The sequence below is a fragment of the Pan paniscus genome, chromosome 14 (genome assembly GCF_029289425.2).
Source record: "Pan paniscus chromosome 14, NHGRI_mPanPan1-v2.0_pri, whole genome shotgun sequence".
NCBI lineage: Eukaryota > Metazoa > Chordata > Mammalia > Primates > Hominidae > Pan > Pan paniscus.
In genome coordinates, this window is record NC_073263.2 from 46,383,570 (window position 1) to 46,407,054 (window position 23,485).

Sequence of the window (23,485 nt, forward strand, 5' to 3'; positions counted from 1 at the left end):
ATATATATACAGCTATCTCCATAAACATGGAAATGTCTTCATCGCTATCTGTATAAACATGGAAATATCTACATGGCTATCTCTATAAACATGGAAATATCTACACAGCCATCTGTATAAACATGGAAATATCTTCACCTCCATCTGTAAGCATGGAAACATCTAAATGACATCTGTATACACATGGAAATATCAACATCCCTATTTGTATAAACATGGAAATATCTACATCGCTATCTGTATAAACATGGAAATATCTCCACCGCTATCGGTATAAACATGGAAATATCTACACCGCTATCTGTATAAATATGGAAATATCTACACCGCTATCTGTATAAACATGGAAATATTTACAACACTATCTGTGTAAACATGGAAATATCTACACCGCCATCTGTATAAACATGGATATATCTACACCGCCATCAGTATAAACATGGAAATATCTAAACCACCATCTCTATAAACATGGAAATATCTGCACTGCCATCTGTATACACATGGAAATATCTACACAGCCATCTACATAAACAAGGAAATATCTACACCACCATCTATATAAACATGGAAATATCGATACAGTCATCTGTATAAACATGGAAATATCTACAGCTCCATTTGTATAAACATGGAAATATCTACACTGCCATGTATATACACATGTAAATATCTGCAACGCGAGCTGTATAAACATGGTAATATCTACACCACTATCGTTATGACCATGGAAATATCTAATCCGCTATCTGTATAAACATGGAAATACCTACACCGCTATCTTTATAAACATGGAAATACCTACACCGCTATCTGTAAAAACATGGAAATATCTACACAATCATCTTTATAAAAATGGAAATACCTACACCTCCATCAGTGTAAGCATGGAAATATCTACAATGCCACCTGTATACACATGGATATATCTACACAGCCATCAGTATAAACATGGAAATATCTACACCGCTTTCTCTATAAACTGGAAATACCTACACCGCTATCTGTATAAACATGGAAATATCTCCACCGCTATATGTATAAATATGGAAGTATCTACATGGCTATCTATATAAACTTGGAAATATCTACAGTGCTATCTGTATAAACATGAAAATAACTACACCACCATCTCTATAGACATGGAAATATCTCCACCGCTATCTGAATAAACATGGAAATATGTCCACCGCTATCTGTATAAATATGGAAATAACTACACCGCTATCAGTATAAACATGAAAATATCTACACCGCTGTCTCTATAAACATGGAAATATCTACACCGCAATCTGTATAAACATGGAAATATCTACACCGCCATCTGTATAAAGATGGAAATATTTACACGGTGAGCTGTATAACATGGAAATATCTGCACCGCTATCTCTATGAACATGGAAATATCTACACCACCATCTGTAAAAACATGGAAATATCTACACAGTCATCTGTATAAACATGGAAATATCTACACCACCATCTCTATAAACATGGAAATATCTACACTGCCATCTGAATACACATGGAAATATCTACAACGCCATCAGTGTAAACATGGAAACATCTGCACCGCTGTCTCTAAACACATGGAAATACCTACACCGCTATGTCTATAAACATGGAAATATCTACACCGCTATCTCTATAAACATGGAAATATCTACACCACAATCTCTATTAACATGGAAATATCTACACCCCCATCTCTATAAACATGAAAATATCTACACCACCATCTCCATAATCATGGAACTATCTACAACGCCATCTGTGTAAACATGGGAATATCTACCCCGCCATCCGTATAAAGATGGAAATGTCTACACCACGAGCTGTATAAACATGGAAATACCTTCACCACTATCTGTATAAACATGGAAATACCAACACCGCTATCTGTATAAACAATGAAATATCTACACCGCTATCTGTATAAACCACGATATGTATAAACATGGAAATATCTACAACACCATCTGTATAAACATGGAAATATCTACACCGCCATCTGTATAAACATGGAAATATCTATACTGCCATCTTTATAAACATGGAAATATACACACCGCTATCTGTATTAACTTGGAAATAGCCACACTGCTATCTGTAAAAACATTGAAATATCTACACCGCCAACTGTAAACACATGGAAATATCTACACCGCTATCTCAATAAACATGGAAATATCTATATCATCATCTGCATAAACATCTAAATATCTACACTGCCATCTGTATAAACATGGAAATATCTGCACCGACATCTGTATAAACATGGAAATATCAACACAGTCATCTGTATAATCATGGATATACTCACAGCGCTATCTGTATGAACATGGAAATACCTACACCGCCATCTGTAAAAACATGGAAATACCTAAACAGTCATCTTTATAAACATGGAAATATCTACACTGCCATCTTTATAAACATGGAAATATCTTCACAGCCATCTCTATAAACATGGAAATATCTACACCACTATCTGTATAAACATGGAAATATGTACACCGTTATCTGTATAAACATGGAAATACCTACACAGCTATATGTACAAATATGGAAGTAACTACACAGCTATCTGTATAATCATGGAAATATCTACAACGCTATCTGTATATACATGGAAATATTTACACCGCTATCTCTATAAACATGGAAATATCTACAACTCCATCTGTATAAACGTGGAAATATCTACACAGTCATCTGTATAAACATGGAAATACCTACACAGCTTTCTGTATAAATATGGAAATATCTACACCGCTATCTTATAAACATGTAAATACCTACAGCGCCATCTGCATAAACATCTGAATATCTACACAGCCATCTGTATAAACATGGAAATATCAGCAACTCCATTTGTATAAACATGGAAATATCAACACTGCCATCTCTATAAACATGGAAATATCAACACCGCTATCTGTATAAATATGGAAATATCTACTCCGCTACAGGTATAAACATGGGTATAGGTACACCGCTATCTGTATAAACATGGAAATATCTGCACAACGGTCTGCATAAACAAGGATATATGTCCACCGCTATCTGTGTAAATATGCAAATATCTACACCGCTGTTTTTATAAACATGAAAATATCTACATGGCTATCTCTATAAACATGGAAATATCTAAACCACCATCTGTATAAAGATGGAAAGAACTACACAGTCATCTGTAAAAACATGGAAATAACTACACCAGCATCTGTATAAACCTGGAAATATCTACACTACCATATCTATAAACATGGAAATATCTACACAGCCATCTCTATAAACATGGAAATATCTAAACCGCTATCGGTATAAACAAGGAATTATCTACACCGCCATCTGTAAAAGCATGGAAATATCTAGACAGTCATCTGTATAAACATGGAGATATCTGCACCTCCATCTGTGTAAACATGGAAATATCTACACTGCCATCTGTATAAACATGGAAACATCTACACCTCTATCTGTGTAAACATAGATATGTCTACACTGCCATCTGTAGAAAGATGGAAATCTCTACACCGCGATCAGTACAAACATGGAAATATCTACACGTCTACCAGTGTAAACATGGAAATTTCTACACCGCTATCTGAATAAATATGGAAAAATCTACATGGCTATCTCTATAAATATGGAAATATCTACACCGCCATCTGTATATACATGGAATACCTACAAAGTCATCTATATAAACTTGGAAATATTTACACTACTATCTGTATAAACATGGAAATATCTACACTGCCATCTGTATACACATGGAAATATCTACACAGCCATCTCTGTAAACATGGAAATATCTACACCGCTATCTCTATAAACTTGGAAATATCTACACTGTCATCTGTGTAAAGATGGAATTTTCTACACCGCGAGCTGTATAAACATGGAAATATCTACACCGACATCTGCTTAAACATGGAAATATCTGCACCGCCATCTGCTTAAACATGGAAATATCTGCACCGCCATCTATATAAACCTGGAAATATCTACACTGCCATCTGTATAAACATATAAATATCTACACTGCCATCTGTAGAAAGATGGAGGTATCTACACCGCAATCTGTATAAACATGGAAATATCTACACCGCGATGAGTATAAACATGGAAATATTTACACCGCTATCTGTATAAATATGGAAATATCTACACCGATATCTCTATGAACATGGAAATAAATACACCGCTATCTGAATAAACATGGAAATATCTACAATGCTATAAGTGCAAACATGGAAAAATCTCCACCGCTATCTCTATAAACATGGAAATATCTACAACGCTATCTCTATAAACATGAAAATATCTACCCAGCCACCTACATAAACAACCAAATATCTACACCGCCATCTACATAAACATGGAAATAACGACACAGTCATCTGTATAAACATGGAAATATCTACAGCTCCATTTGTATAAACAGGGAAATATTTACACTGACATCTATATATACATGTAAATATCTGCATCACGAGCTGTTTAAACATGGAAATATCTACACAGCTATCTGTATAAACATGGAAATACCAACACCGCTATCTGTATAAACATGGTAATGTCTACACCACTATCGGTATAAACATGGAAATATCTACTCCGCTATCTCTATAAACATGTAAATACCTACACCGCTATCTCTATAAACATGGAAATACCTACACCACTATCTCTATTAACATGGAAATATCTACAACGCAATCTCTATAAGCATGGAAATATCTACACCGCCATCTACATAAACATGGAAATATCAACACTGCCATCTGTAAAAACATGGAAATGTCTACAAAGTCATCTGTATAAACATGGAAGTATCTACAACACCAACTGTATAAACATGGAAATATCTACTCTGTTATCTGTATACACATGGAAATATCTACACAGCCATCTGTATAAACATGGAAATATCTACACCGCTATCTTTATAAACATGGAAATATCTACACTGCGATCTCTATAAACATGGAAATATCTACACCGCTATCCCTATAGACATGGAAAAATATACACCACCATCTCTATAAACATGGAAATATCTACACCGACATCTACATAAACAAGGAAATATCTACACCACCATCTATATAAACATGGAAAAATCTACACCGCCATCTGTATCAACATGGAAATATCTACACCGCCATCTCTATAAACATGGAAATATCTACACTGCCATCTGTAGTAAGATGGAAATATCTACACTGCGATCTATATAAACATGGAAATATCTACAGCACTATCTCCATAAACATGGAAATATCTACAACGCTATCTGTACAAACGTGGAAATATCTACACCATGATCTTTATAAACATGGAAATACCTACACCGCTATCTGTATAAACATGGAGATATCTACACCGCGATCTGTATAAACATGGAAATATCAACACCGCGATCTCTATAAACATGGAAATATCTTCAAGGCCCTGTGTGTAAACATGGAAATATTTACGCTGCTATCTCTATAAACATGGAAATACCTACACTGCCATCTGCAAAAACATGGCAATACATACACTGTCATCTGTATAAACATGGAAATATCTACACCGCTATCTGTATAAACATGGAAATACCTACACCACTATCTGTATAAACACGGAAATATCTACAAAATTATGTGTGTAAACATGGAAATATCTACACCGCTATCTGTGTAAATATGGAAATACCTTCACCGCTATCCCTATAAACATGGAAATGTCCACAGCGCTATCTGTGTAAAGATGGAAATATCTACACCGCTATCAGTGTGAAGATGGAAATATCTACACCACCGTTTGTATAAACATGGAAACATCTACACCGCTATCTCTATAAACATGGAAATATCTACACCGCCATCTGTAAAAACAAGGAAATGTCTACACAGTCATCTGTATAAACATGGAAATAGCTTCACCACCCTCTCTATAAACTTGGAAATATGTACACTGCCATCTGTATACACATTGAAATATCTACACCGCCATCTGTAAAAACATGGAAATATCTACACAGTCATCTGAATATACCTGGAAATATCTACACCCCCCTCTGTATAAACATGGAAATATCTACACTGCCATCTGTATACACATGGAAATATCTACAAAACAATCTGTATAAACATGGAAATATCTTCACTGCCATCTGTATTTACATGGAAATATCTACACCGCTATCTGTAAAAACTTCAAAATATCTACAACGCTATCCCTATAAACATGGAAATATCAACACCGCTCTCTGTATATACATGGAAATATCTACACGGCTATCTGTATAAACATGGAAATATTTACATCGCTATCACTATAAACAGGGAAATATCTACACCGCTATCTCTATAAACATGGAAATATCTACACCGCTATCTCTGAATGCAGGGAAATATATACACCGCCATCTCTATAAACAAGGAAATATCTACACAGCCATCTACATAAACAAGGTAATATCTACACCGCCGTCTATATAAACATGGAAATATCGACACAGTCATCTGTATCAACATGGAAATACCTACACCTCCATCTGTATAAACATGTAAATATCTACACTGCCGTCTGTATACACATGGAAATATCTACAAAGCCATCAGTATAAACATGGAAATATCTGCACCGCTATCTCTATAAACATGGAAATACCTACACCGCTATCTCTATAAACATGGAAATATTTACAACACTATCTCTAAAAACATGGAAATATCTACACCACCATCTCTATGAACATGAGAATATTTACACTGCAATCTCCATAAACATGGAACTATCTTCACCGCCATCTGTATAAACATGGAAATAACTGCAACGCTATCTCTATAAACATAGAAATATCTACCCCGCCATCTGTAAAAACATGGAAATATCTACAAAGTCATCTGTATAAAATGGAAGTATCTACACCACCATCTGTATAAACATGGAAACATCTACATTGATATCTGTATACACATGGAAATATATACACAGCCATCTGTAAAAACATGGAAATATCTACACCTCTATCTCTATAAACATGGAAATAACTACACCGCTATCCCTATAAACATGGAAATATCTCTACCGCTATCTCTATAAACATGGAAATATCTACACCAGCATCTCTTCAAACATGGACATATCTACACCGACATCTACATAAACAAGGAAATATCTACACCGCCATCTCTATAAACATGGAAATATCTACACTGCCATCGGTAGAAAGATGGAAATATCTACACCGCGATCTGCATAAAGATGGAAATATCTACACCGCTATCTGTATAAACATGGAAATAACTACATGGCGATCTGTATAAACATGGAAATATGTACACCACTATCTGTATAAACATGGAACTATCTACACCGCGATCTCTATAAACAAGGAAATATCTACACCGCTATCTGTATAAACAGGGAAATATCTACGCCTCTATCTCTATAAACGTGGAAATACCTACACTGGCATCTGTAAAAACATGGAAATATCTACACAGACATCTGTATAAACATGGAAGTATCTACACCACCAACTGTATAAACATGGAAATACCTACACTGCCTTCTGTATACACACGGATTTATCTACACAGCCATCTGTATAAACAAGAAAATATCTACACCGCTATCTCAATAAACATGGAAATATCTACACAGCTATCTCTATAAACATGGAAATATCTACACCACTATCTGTATAAACATGGAAATATCTACACCGCTGTCTGTATAAGTGTGGAATTATCTACACCGCTATCTGTATAAACATGGAAATATTTACACCGCTATCTCTATAAACATGGAAATATCTTCACCGCCATCTGTGTAAACATGGAAATATCTACACCGGCATCTGCATAACCATGGAAATATCTACCACGCCATCTGCATAAACATGGAAATACCTACAAGGCCATCAGTATAAACATGGAAATATCTACACCGCTAGGTGTATAAGCATGGAAATATCTACACTGCTATCTGTATAAACATAGAAATATCTACAACGCTATCTGTATAAACATGGAAATATCTACTCCGCTATCTCAATAAACATTGAAATACCTAAAGCGCTATCTCTATAAACATGGAAACATGTACACCGCTATGTCTATAAACATGGAAATACCTACACAGCCATCTCTATAAACATGGAAATATCTACAACGCTGTCTATAAACATGGAAATATCAACACCACCATTTCTATAAACATGAAAATATCTACACTGCCATCTGCATAAACATGGAACTATCTACACCGCCATCTCTATAAACACGGAAATATCTACACTGCCATCTGTATAAAGATGTAAATATCTACAACGTGAGCGGTATAAACCTGGAAATATCTACACCGCTATCTGTATAAACCTGGAAATATCTACACCGCTATCTGTATAAACATGGAAATACTAACACCGCTATCTGTACAAACATGGAAATATCTACACCGCTATCTGTATAAACATGGAAATATCTACTCCGCTATCTCTATAAACATGGAAATACCTACACCACGATCTCTATAAGCAGGGAAATATCTACACCGCTATCTCTATAAACATGGAAATATATACACCGCCATCTGAATAAACATGGAAATATATACACCGCCGTCTTCATAGACTAGGAAATTTCTACACAGCCATCTATATAAACTTGGAAATATCTACACTGCTATCTCTATAAAGATGGAAATATCTACACCGCCGTCTGTAAAAACATGGAAATATGTACAAATCATCTGTATAAACATGGAAGTATCTACACCACCATCTGTATAAACATGAAAATATCTACACTGCCCTCTGTGTACACATGGAAATATCTAAACAGCCATCTGTATAAACATGGAAATATGTACACCGATATCTCTATGAACATGGAAATATCTACACCGCTATCTCTATAAACTTGGAAATATCTACACCGCTATCTCTATAAACATGGAAATATCTACACCGCCATCTCTATGAACTTGGAAATATCTACACCGCCATCTGCATAACCATGTAAATATCTACACTGCCATCTGTATAAACATGTAAATATCAACACGGCCATCTGTATAAACATGGAAATATTAACAGCGCCATCTCTATAAACATGGAAATATCTTCTCCGGTATCTGTATTAACATGGAAATATATACACTGCGATCTGTATAAACATGGAAATATCGACACTGCTATCTGTATAAACATGGAAATGTCTACACCGTGATCTGTATAAACCTAGAATTAACTACACCGCTATCTCTATAATCATGGAAATATCAACACCACTATCTCTATAAACATGGAAATATATACACCGCTCTCTGTATAAACGTGGAAATATCTATAACGCTATCTTTATAAACCTGGAAATATATACATCATGATCTGTATAAACATGGAAATATCTACACTGCTATCTGTCTAAAGATGGAAATATCTACTTTGCTATCTGTATAAACATGGAAATATCTACACGGCTATTTGTATAAATTTGGAAATATTTACACCGCTATCTCTATGAACATGGAAATATCTACACTGCTATCTGTATAAACATGGAAATATCTACACCGCTATCTCTAAAAACATGGAAATATCTACACAGCCATCTGTATAAACAGGGACATATCCACACAGCCATCTCTGTAAACATGGAAACATCTACACCGCTATCTGTATAAATATGGAAATATCTACACCGCTAACTCTATAAACATGAAAATACCTACACCGCTATCTCTATCAACATGGAAATATCTACACCGCCATCTATATTAAAATGAAAATATCTACACTGCCATCTCCATAAACATGGAACTATCTACAACATCCTCTGTATAAACATGGAAATGTCTACACCGCCATGTGTATAGACATGGAAATATCTACACCGCCATCTGTATAAACCTGGAAATATCTACACCGAGAGCTGTATAAACATGGAAAATCTACACTGCTATCAGTATAAACATGGAAATACCTACATCACTTTCTCTATAAACATGGAAATATCTAAACCGCGATCGGTATAAACATCGAAATATCTACACCGCTATCTTTGTAAACAAGGAAATATCTACACCGCTATCTCTATAATTATGGAAATAATCTACACCGCTATCTCTAAACATGGAATTATCTACAATGCTATCTGTATAACCATGGAAATATCTGCACCGCTATCTGTATAAACATGGGAATATCTACACCGCCATCTGTAAAAACATGGAAATATCTACACAGTCACCTGCATAAACATGGAAATATCTAAACTTCCATGTGTATACACATGGAAATAACTACACAGCCATCTGTATAAACATGGAAATATGTACACCACTGTCTTTATAAACATGGAAATACCTACACCGCTATCTCTATAAACATGGAAACATCTACAGTGCTATCTCCATAAACATGGAAATATCAACACAGCCATCTCTATAAACATGAAAATATCTTCACTGCTATCTCCATAAACATGGAACTATCTACACCGCCATTTGTATAAACATGGAAATATCTACACCGCCAATTGTATAAACATGGAAATATCTGCACAGTCATCTGAATAAACATGGAAATATCTACATTGCCATCTGTATAAAGATGTAAATATCTACACCGTGAGCTGTATAAACATGTAAATATCTACACAGCTATCTGTATAAACATGGAAATGCCAACACCACTATCTGTATAAACATGGAGATATCTACACCGCTACCTGTATAAAGGTGGAAATATCTACACCGCTACATGTATAAACATGGAAGTATCTACATCGCTATCTCTATAAACATGGAAATATCTACACCGCCATCTCTACACACCTGGAAATATCTACACTGCTATCTCTATAAACCTGGAAATATATACACCGCAATCTCTATAAGCATGGAAATATTTACACCGCTATCTATATAAAAATGGAAATATCTACACTGCTGTCTGTATAAACATGGAAATATCTACACCGATAACTGTATAAACATGGAAATATCTACAATGCCATTTCTAGAAAGATGGAAATATCTTCACCGTGATCTGTATAAACATGGAAATATCTACATCACCATCTGCATAAACATGGAAATATCTACACCGCCATCTGCATAAACATGGAAATATGTACAACGCCATCTGCATTAACATGGAAATACCTACGCTGCCATCTGAATAAATATGGAATTATCTAACCCGTCACCTGTATAAACATGGAAATATCTACACCAACATCTGTATAAAGATGGAAATATCTACACCACGAGCTGTATAAACATGTAAATATCTACACCGCTATCTGTACAAACATGGAAATACCAACACCGCTATTTGTATAAACATGGAAATATCTACCCTGCTATCTGTATGAACATGGAAATATCTACACCGCTATCTCTATAAACATGGAAATATCTACACCGCTATCTCTATAAACATGGAAATGTATACACCGCCTTCTCTATAAACATGGGAATAACTACACCGCCATCTACATAAACAAGGAAATATCTACACCACCGTCTATATGAACATGGAAATATATACACCGCCATCTGTATAAACATGAAACTATGTACTCCATGATCTGTATAAACATGGAAATATCTACACCGCTATCTGTATAAAGACGGAAATACCTACACCGTTATCTGTATAAACATGGAAATTTCTACACCGCTATCTGTATAAATATGGAAATATTTACACCGCTATCTCTATGAACATGGAAATATCTACACCGCTATCTGTATAAACATGGAAACATCTACACCGCTATCTGTATAAACATGGAAATATCTACACTGCCATCTGTATAAACATGGAAATATCTACACAGTCATCTGTATAAACATGGAAATACCTACATTGCCATCTGTATAAACATGGAAATATATACACAGCCATCTGTATAAACATGGAAATATCTACACCGCCATCTCTATAAACAGGGAAATATCTACACCGCTATCTGTATAAAGATGGAAATATCTACACTGCTATCTCTATAAACATGGAAATATCTACACCACTATGTGTATAAACATGGAAATATCTACACCGCTATCTGTGTAAACATGGAAATATCTACACCGCTATCTATATAAACGTGGAAATATCTACACCGCTATCTGTATAAACATGGAAATATCTACACCGCCATCTCTATACACATGGAAATACCTACACCGCCATCTGTGTAAACATGGAAATATCTACACCGCCATCTGTATAAACATGGAGATATTTACACCGCCATCTCTATAAACGTGGAAATATCTGCACCGCCATCTGTATAAACATGGAAATATCAACACCGCCATCACTATAAACATGGAAGTATCAACACCGCTATCTGTATAAACTTGGAAATATCTACTCCGCTCTCTGTATGAACTCGGAAATATCTACACCAAGATCTGTGTAAACATGGAAATATCTGCACCGCGATCTGTATAAACATGGGAATATCTACACCATCATCTGCATAAACATGGAAATATCTACACCACTATCTGTATAAACATGGAAATAACTACACCGCTATCTGTATAAACATGTAAATATTTAAACTGCTATCTGTATGAACATGGAAATATCTACACCCCTATCAGTATAAACATGGAAATATCTCCACCGCTATCTGTATAAACATGGAAACATCTACACCGCTATCTGTATAAACATGGAAATATCTACACCGCTATTTGTATAAACATGCAAATATCTACAATGCTATCTATGTAAACATGGAAATATCTACACCGCTATCTGTGTAAACATAGAAATATCTACACTGCTATCTGTGTAAAAATGGAAATATCTACACAGCAATCTGTGCAAAGATGGAAATATCTACAACGCTATCACTATGAACCTGGAAATAACTTCACCGCTGTCTGTATAAACATGGCAATATCTACACCGCTATCTATATAAACATGGAAATATATACACCTCCATCTGTATAAACATGAAATATCTACACAGTCATCTGTATAATCATGGAAATATCTACACCACAATCTTTATTAACAGGGAAATATCTACACTGCCATCTGTATACACATGGAAATATCTACACAGCCATCAGTATAAACATGGAAACATCTGCACTGCTATCTCTATACACATGGAAATATGTACTCCACAATCTCTATAAAAATGTAAATATCCACACCGCCATCTCTACAAACATGGAATTATCTACACCGCTATCTCTATAAGCATAAAAATATCTACATCGCGATCTCTATAAACATGGAAATATCTACACACCCATCTGCATAGACATGGAAATATCTGCACCGCCATCTGTATAAACATGGAAATATCTACACCTCTTCCTGTATAAACATGGAAATATCTACACCGCTATCTGTATAAAGATGGAAATATCTACACCGCTATCTCTATAAATATGGAAATGTCTACACCGCTATCTGTATAAACATGGAAATACCTACAGAGTCGTCTGTGTAAACATGGAAATAAATTCACCTCTATCTGTATAAACATGGAAATGTCTACACTGCCATCTGTATAAACCTGGAAATATCTACACAGCCATCTCTATAAACATGGAAATATCTACACCGCTATCTGTAGAAACATGGAAATAGCCACACCACTATCAGTATAAACACGGAAATATCAACCCCGCCATCTGTACAAACATGGAAATATCTACTCAGTCATCTGTATAAACATGGAAATATCTACACTGCCATCTGTATACACATGTAAATAGCTATATCGCTATGTGTATAAACATGGAAATATCAACATCGCTATCTGTATAAACAAGGAAATATCTACACCACTATCTCTATAAACATGGAAGTGTCTACATCGCTATCTGTTTAAACATGGAAATATCAACAAAACTATGTGAATAAACATGAAAACGTCCACACCGCTATCTGTATAATCACGGTAATATCTACACCGCTGCCTGTATAAACTTCGAAATATCTACAACACTATCTGTGTAAAAATGGAAATATCTACACCACAATCTGTGCAAAGATGGAAATATCTACACTGCTGTCTCTATAAATATGGAAATATCTGCACCGCTATCTGTATAAACATGAATATATCTACACCGCTATCTCTATAAACATGGAAATATCTACACTGCCATTTGTATAAACATGGAAATATCGACACAGCCATCAGTATAAACATGGAAACATCTGCACCACTATCCCTATACACATGGAAATACCTGCACCGCTATCTCTATAAACATGGAAATAACTACACTGCCATTTCTATAAACATGAATATATCTACACCGCCATCTCGATAAATATAGAATTATCTACACCGCCATCTTTGTAAACATGGAAATATCTACACCGATATCTCTATAAACATGGAAATATTTACAGTACAGTCTGTATAAAGATGGAAATATCTACACCGCGAGGTGAATAAACATGGAAATATCTACACCGTTTTCTGTGTAAACATGGAAAAATCTAAATCGCTATCTGTGTAAAGATGGAATTATCTACAAAGCTATCTGTGTAAAGATGAAAATATCTACACCGCAATCTGTGCACAGAGGGAAACATCTACACTGCTATCTGTGTAATCATGGTAATATCTCCACCGCTATCTGTATAAACATGGAAACGTCTACACTGCTATCTGTATAAACATGGTAATATCTACACCGTTATCTGTATAAACATGGAAATATCTACAACACTATCTGTGTAAAGATGGAAATATCTACACCGCAATCTGTGCAAAAAAGGAAATATCTACACTGCTGTCCCTATAAACATGGAAATATCTGCACCGTTCTCTGTATATATATGGATATATCTACACCGCTATCAGTATAAACATGGAAATATCTACACCGCCAACTGTATACACATGGATATATCTACACAGTCATCTGTATAAACATGTAAATGCCTACACCACCATCTCTATAAACATGGAAATATCTACACTGCCATCTGTATACACGTGGAAATATCTACACAGCCATCAATATAAACAATGAAACATCTGCACCGCTATCTCTATACACATGGAAATACCTATACCGCTATCACTATGAACATGGAAATATGTACACCGTAATCTCTATAAAAATGGAAATATCTACAACGCCATCTTTGTAAACATGGAAATATCTACACCGATATCTCTATAAACATGGAAATATTTACAGTACAGTCTGTATAAAGATGGAAATATCTACACCGCGAGGTGAATAAACATGGAAATATCTACACCGTTTTCTGTGTAAACATGGAAATACCTACATCGCTATCTGTATAAACAAGGAAATATCTACACCGCTATCTGAATAAACATGGAAATATCTACACCGCAATCTCCATAAACATGGAAATATCTACACCGCCATCTGTATAAACATGGAAATAGCTACACCGCTATTTGTATAAATATGGAAATATCTACACCTCCATCTGTATAAACATGGAAATATCTACAGTGACATATGTATACACATGGAAATATCCACACAGCCATCTGTATAAACATGGAAATATCTACACCTCTATCTGTATAAACATGGAAATATCTACACCGCTATCTGTATTAACTTGGAAATAACTACACTGCTATCTGTATAAACATGGGAATATCTACACCGCCATCTGTATAAACATGGAAATATCTCCACTGCTAACTATATAAACATGGAAATATCTCCACCGCTATCTCTATAAACATGGAAATATCTACACGGATATCTGTATAAACGTGGAAATATCTACACTGCTATCTGTATGAACATGGAAACCTGTACACATCTATCTGTATAAACATGGAAATATCTACACCGTTATCTGTATAAACATGCAAATAACTACAATGCTATCTATGTAAACATGGAAATATCTACCCGGCTATCATTGTAAACATGAAAATATCTACACCGCTATCTCTGTAAAGATGGAAATATCTACACCGGAATCTCTGCAAAGATGGAATTATCTACACAGCTATCTGTGTAAAGATGAAAATATCTACACCGCAATCTGTGCATAGAGGGAAATAACTACACTCTTATCTGTGTAAACATGGTAATATCTACTCCGCTATCTGTATAAACATGGAAATATCTACACCGCCATCTGTATAACCATGGAAATATCTACACCGCCATCTGAATAAACATGGGTATATCTACACCGCTATCTGTATAAATATGGAAATATCTAGAACGCTATCTCTATTAACATGGAAATATCTACACCACTATCTGTAAAAACATGGAAAACTCTCCACCGCTATCTCTATAAACATGGAAACGTCTACAATGCTATCTGTATAAACATGGAAATATCTCCACCGATATCTGTATAAACACAGAATTATCTCCACCGCTATCTGTATAAACATGGAAATATCTACACCACTATCAGTATAAACTTGGAAATATCTACAACACTACCTGTGTAAACGTGGAAATAGCTACACAGCTATCTGTGTAAACAAGGAAATATGTACACCGCTATCTGTGTAAAGATGGAAATATCTACACCACAGTCTGTGAAAATATGGAAATATCTACAGCGCTATCTCAGTAAACATGGAAATATCTAGCCCGCTATCTGTGTAAACATGGAAATATCTACACCGCTTTCTGTATAAACATGGAAATATCTTCACCGCTATCTGTGTAAACTTGGAAATATCTACACCGCTATCTGTATAAACATGGAAATATCTACACTGCTATGTGTATAAACATGGAAATATCTACACCGCAATCTCTATAAACATGGAAATAACTACACTGCCATCTGTATAAACATGGAATTAGCTACACTGCTATCTGTATAAATATGGAAATATCTACACATCCATCTGTATATACATGGAAATATCTACACTGCCATCTGTATACACATGGAAATATCTACCCAGCCATCTGCATAAACAAGGAAATATCTCCAACGCTATCTGTATAAACATGGAAATACCAGCACCGCTATCTGTATAAATATGGAAATACCTACACCGCTATCTGTATAAACATGGAAATAACTACACCGCTATCGGTATAAACTTGGAAATATCTACTCCGCTATCTGTATAAACATGGAAATATCTACACCGAGATCTGTATAAACATGGAAATATCTCCACCGCTATCTGTGTAAACATGGTAATATCTCCACCGCTATCTGTATAAACATGGAAATATCTACATGGCTATCTGTATAAACTTGGAAATATCTACACCGCTATCTGTATAAACATGGAAATATCTACATCGCTATCTTTATCAACATGGAAATACCTCCAGCGCTATCTGTATAAACATGGAAACTTCTACACCGCTATCTGTATAAACTTGGAAATATCTACACCGCTATCTGTATAAACATGCAAATATCAACAACGCTATCTGTGTAAACATGGAAATATCTACACCGCTGTGTGTGCAAAGATGGAAATATCTAAACCGCTATCTGTATAAAGATGGAATTATCTACACAGCTATCTGTGTAAAGATGAAAATATCTACATCGCAATCTGTGCAAAGAGGGAAATATCTACACTGCTATCTGTGTGAACATGGTAATATCTACTTCCCTATCTGTAAAAACATGGAAACATCTACACTGCAATCTGTATAATCACGGTAATATCTACACCGCTGTCTGTATAAACTTCGAAATAACTACAACACTATCTGTGTAAAGATGGAAATATCTACACCGCAATGTGTGCAAAGATGGAAATATCTACACTGCTGTCTCTATAAACATGGAAATATCTGCACCGCTATCTGTATAAACATGGATATATCTACACCGCTATCTCTATAAACATGGAAATATCTACACTGCCATTTGTATAAACATGCAAATATCTTCACAGTCATCTGTAAAAACATCGAAATATCTTCACCACCATCTCTATAAACATGGAAATATCTACACAGCCATCTGTATACACATGGAAATATCTACACAGCCCTCAGTATAAACATGGAAGCATCTACACCACTATCTCTATACACATGGAAATACTTGCATCGCTATCTCTATAAACATGGAAATATCTACAACGCAATCTCTATAAACATGGAAATAACTACACTGCCATTTCTATAAACATGAAAATATCTACACTGCCATCTCCATAAACATGGAATGATCTACACAGCAATTTGTGTAAACATGGAAATATCTACACAGCTATCTCTATAAACATGGAAATATCTACAATACTATCTGTATAAAGATGGAAATATCTACACCGTGAGCTGTATAAACATGGAAATATCTACACCGCTATCTGTGTAAACATGGAAATATCTAAACCGCTATCTGTGTAAAAATGGAGTTATCTACACAGCTATCTGTTTAAAGATGAAAATACCTACACCGCAATCTGTGCAAAGAGGGAAATATCTCCACCGCTATCTGTGTAATCATGGAAATATCTCCACCGCTATCTGTATAAACATGGAATTATCTCCACCGCTATCTGTATAAACATGGAAATATCTACAACACTATCTGTGTAAACATGGAAATAGCTACACAGCTATCTGTGTAAACATAGAAATATGTACACCGCTATCTGGGTATAGATGGAAATATCTACAACACAGACTGTGCAAATATGGAAATATCTAAACCGCTATCTCAGTAAACAAGGAAATATCTACACAGCTATCTGTATAAACATAGAAATATCTACACCGCTATCTGTATAAACATGGAAATATCTACACCACGATATGTATAAACATGGAAATATCTACACCGCTATCAGTATAAACATGGAAATGTCTCCACCGCTATCTGTATAAACACGGAAATATCTACATCGCTATCTCTATAAACATGGAAATATCTACACTACTATCTCTATAAACATGGAAATGTCTACATCGCTATCTGTATAAACATGAAATATCTAAACCACTATCTCTATAAACATATAAATATCTAAAACGCTATCTGTGTAAACATGGAAATATCTACACAGCTATCTGTATAAACATGGAAATATCTACACTGCGATCTGTATAAACATGGAAATATCTTCATCGCTATCTGTATAAACATGGAAATAACAACACCACTATCTGTATAAACATGGAAATATCTACACACCCATCTGCATAGACATGGAAATATCTACGCCGCCATCTGTATAAATATGGAAATATCTGCACCTCTTCCTGTATAAACATGGAAATATCTACACTGCTATGTGTATAAACATGGAAATATCTACACCGCTATCTCTATAAACATGGAGATGTCTACACCGCTATCTGTATAAACATTGAAATACCTACAGAGTCGTCTGTGTAAACATGGAAATAAATTCATCTCTATCTGTATAAACATGGAAATATCTACACTGCCATCTTTATAAACCTGGAAATATCTACACAGCCATCTCTATAAACATGGAAATATCTACACCGCTGTCTGTAGAAACATGGAAATAGCCACACCGCTATCTGTATAAACACGGAAATATCAACACCGCCATCTGTACAAACATGGAAATATCTACTCGGTCATCTGTATAAACATGGAAATATCTACACTGCCATCTGTATACACATGTAAATAGCTATATCGCTATCTGTATAAACATGGAAACACCATCGCTATCTGTAGAAACATGGAAATATCTCCACCGATATCTGTATAAACATTGAAATATCTACACCGCTCTCTGTATAAATATGGAAATATCTACACTGCTATCTGTAAAAACATGGAAATGTCTACACCGCTATCTCTATATACATGGAAAAACCAAGATTTCTATCTGTATAAACATGGAAATATCTACACTGCCATCTGTATAAACTTGGAAATATCTACACCGCCATTTGTGTAAAGATGGAAATGTGTACACCGCAATCTGTGCAAAGATGGAAATATGTACACCGCTATCTTTGTAAACATGTTAATATCTACACCGCTATCTGTATAAACATGGGAATATCTACACCGCTATCTGTATAAACATGGAAATATCTACACCACCATCTGAATAATCATGGAACTATCTGCACCGCCTTCTGAATAAACATGGAAATATCTACATCGCTATCTGTATAAATAGCGAATTATCTACACCGCTATCTCTATAAACATGGAAATGTCTACAGCGCTATCAGTATAAACATGCAAACATCTCCACCGCTATCTGTATAAACTTGGAAACATCTACACCGCTATCTGTATAAACATGGAAATATCTACAACGCAATCTATGTAAACATGGAAATATCTGCACCGCAATCAGTATAAACATGGAAATATCTACACCGCTATCTCTATAAACATGGAAATATCTAGACCACCATATGTATAAACATGGAAATACCAACACAGTCATCAGTATAAACATGGAAATATCCACACCAACACATCTATAAACATTGAAATATATACACTGCCATCTGTATACACATGGAAATATCTACACAGTCATCAGTATAAACATGGAAACATCTGCACTACTATCTCTATACACATGGAACTACCTACACCGCTATCTCTATAAACATGGAAGTACCTCCTCCGCAATCTCTATGAACATGGAAATGTCTACAACGCCATCCCCTTAATCATGGAAATATATACACCGCCATCTGTGTAAACATGGAAATATCTAAACCGCTATCTGTATAAACATGGAAATAGCTACACTGTCATCTGTATAAACATGGAAATATCTACACTGCCATCAGTAGAAATATTGAAATACCTACACCGCTATCTGTATGAACTTGGAAATATCTACACCGCTATCTGTGAAAAGATGGAAATGTCTACACCGCAATCTGTGCAAAGATGGAAATATCCTCACTGCTATCTGGGTAAACATGGAAGAATCTACACCGCTATCAGTATAAACATGGAAATATCTACACCACTATGTGTATCAACATGGAAATACCTACACCGCCATCTCTATAAACATGGAAATAACTACACCGCCATCTTTATAAACATGTAATTAGCTACAATGCTATCAGTATAAATATTTAAATATCTACACATCCATCTGTATATACATGAAAATATCTAAACTGCCATCTGTATACACATGGAAATATCTACCTAGCCATCTGCATAAACAAGGAAATATCTCCAATGCTATCTGTATAAACATGGAAATAACTACACAGTCATCTGTATAAAGATGGAAATATCTACACAGTCATCTGTATAAACATTGAAATATCTACACCTCCATCCGCATAAACATGGAAATATCTACACTGCCATCTCTATACACATGGAAATATCTACACAGCCATCTGTATAAACATGGAAATATCTACACTGCTATCTATATAAACATGGAAATACCAGCACCGCTATCTGTATAAATATGGAAATACCTACACTGCTATCTGTATAAACATGGAAATATCTACACCGCTATCGGTATAAACTTGGAAATATCTACACCGCTATCTGTATAAACATTGAAATATCTACACCGAGATTTGTATATACATGGAAATATCTCCACCGCTATCTCTGTAAACATGGAAATACCTCCACTGCTATCTGTATAAACATGGAAATATCTACACGGCTATCTGTATAAACTTGGAAATATCTACAACGCTATCTGTATAAACATGGAAATATCTACACGGCTATCTGTACAAACATGGAAATATCTACATCGCTATCTTTATAAACAAGGAAATATCTCCACCGCTATCTGTATAAACATGGAAACATCTACACCGCTATCTGTATAAACTTGGAAATATCTACACCGCTATCTGAATAAACATGCAAATATCAACAACGCTATCTGTTTAAACATGGAAATATCTACACTGCTATGTGTACAAACATGAAAACGTCTACACCGCTCTCTGTATAAACATGGCAAAATCTACACCGCTGTCTGTATAAACTTTGAAATATCTACAACACTATCTGTGTAAAGATGGAAATATCATCACCGCAATCTGTGCAAAGATGGAAATATCTACACTGCTGTCTCTATAAATATGGAAATATCTGCACCGCTATCTGTATAAACAAGAAAATATCTACACTGCTATCTGAATAAACATGGAAATATCTACACCGCAATCTCTATAAACATGGAAATATCTACACCGCCATCTGAATAAACATGGAAATAGCTACACCGCTATCTGTATAAATATGGAAATATCTACACCGCCATCAGTATAAACATGGAAGTATCTCCACTGATAACTGTATAAACATGGAAATATCTCCACCGCTATCTCTATAAACATGGAAATATCTACACGGATATCTGTATAAACGTGGAAATATCTACACCGCTATCTGTATAAACATGGAAATGTCTACACTGCTATCTGTAGAATCATGGAAATATCTACACCGCTATCTGTATAAACATGGAAATATCTATACCGAGATCTGTATAAACATGGAAATATCTCCACCGCTATCTGTGTAAACATGGAAATATCTCCACCGCTATCTGTATAAACATGGAAATATCTACACGGCTGTCTGTATAAACATGGAAATATCTAAACTGCGATCTGTATAAACATGGAAATATCTTCACCGCTATCTGTATAAACATGGAAATAACCACTCCACTATCTGTATAACCATGGAAATATCTACACCGCTATCTGTATAAACATGGAAATATATACACCACTATCTCTATAAACATGGAAATAACTACACCGCCATCTCTTTAAACATGGAATTATCTACACCGCTATCTCTATAACATAGAAATATCTACACCACCTTCTCTATAAACATGGAAATATCTACACAGCCATCTTTATAAACATGGAAATATCTACACCGCCATCTGTATAAACATAGAAATATCTATACTGCCATCAGTAGAAACATTGAAATACCTACACCGCTTTCTGTATAAACTTGGAAATATCTACACCGCTATCTGTGAAAAGATGGAAATGTCTACACAGCAATCTGTGCAAAGATGGAAATATCCTCACCGCTATCTGGGTAAACATGGAAATATCTACACCGCTATCTGTATAAACATGGAAATATCAACACCACTATGTGTATAAACATGGAAATATCTACACCGCAATCTCTATAAACATGGAAATAACTACACCGCCATCTGTGAAAACATGGAATTACCTACACTGCTATCTGTGTAAATATGGAAATATCTACACATCCATCTGTATAAACATGGAAATATCTACACTGCCATCTGTATAAACATGGAAATAACTACACAGTCATCTGTATAAAGATGGAAATGTCTACACAGTCTTTGGTATAAACATTTAAATATCAACACATCCATCTGCATAAACATGGAAATATCTACACTGCCATGTGTATACACTTGGAAATATCTTCACAGCCATCTGTATAAACATGGAAATATCTACACTGCTATCTCTATAAACATGGAAATACCAGCACCGCTATCTGTATAAATATGGAA